Source organism: Nipponia nippon, unplaced genomic scaffold (assembly GCF_047370975.1).
Source record: "Nipponia nippon isolate SJK-2023a ecotype South Korea unplaced genomic scaffold, ASM4737097v1 scaffold_58, whole genome shotgun sequence".
NCBI lineage: Eukaryota > Metazoa > Chordata > Aves > Pelecaniformes > Threskiornithidae > Nipponia > Nipponia nippon.
This window is the reverse complement of record NW_028262378.1, coordinates 409,198-409,664: the sequence shown is the minus strand read 5'-3', so window position 1 is coordinate 409,664 and position 467 is coordinate 409,198.

Here is a 467-nt window from a genome sequence, read left to right as displayed (position 1 = left end):
CTCTTTGTACCATAGCCATTCATTTGGTTGTGGGGATGCCAGAGGTGAAAGCAAGGCTTTGGGTTCCTCTGCGTGAACTGTGCAGAGCCGTAGAGCACGTGCAGGATGGCCTCGCCGCTCCTGACCGATGCACCAAGGGACATTTGCTACTCCCCTGCTTATGGTGAGGTCTTCTTCTGGGAAAGAAGTCCCAAATTGTTTTCTCTTCTTGACCCTCTTTTTCCTTGCACTCAAGAGCTTTTCTCCTCCTTTGGCCTTCACCCTCAAGACCTTTCCTGAAAGTGACGGCAGCCCTCTCAGCCTTTGTCTTGCTCCTGCTAGTCGTCTTCACCTCAGCTAGAGAGTCCTGAAGGATCCCTGGAGGTCCCTGCCAACTCAACCCTTCTCTTCTTCTCTTCTCTTCTCTTCTCTTCTCTTCTCTTCTCTTCTCTTCTCTTCTCTTCTCTTCTCTTCTCTTCTCTTCTCTT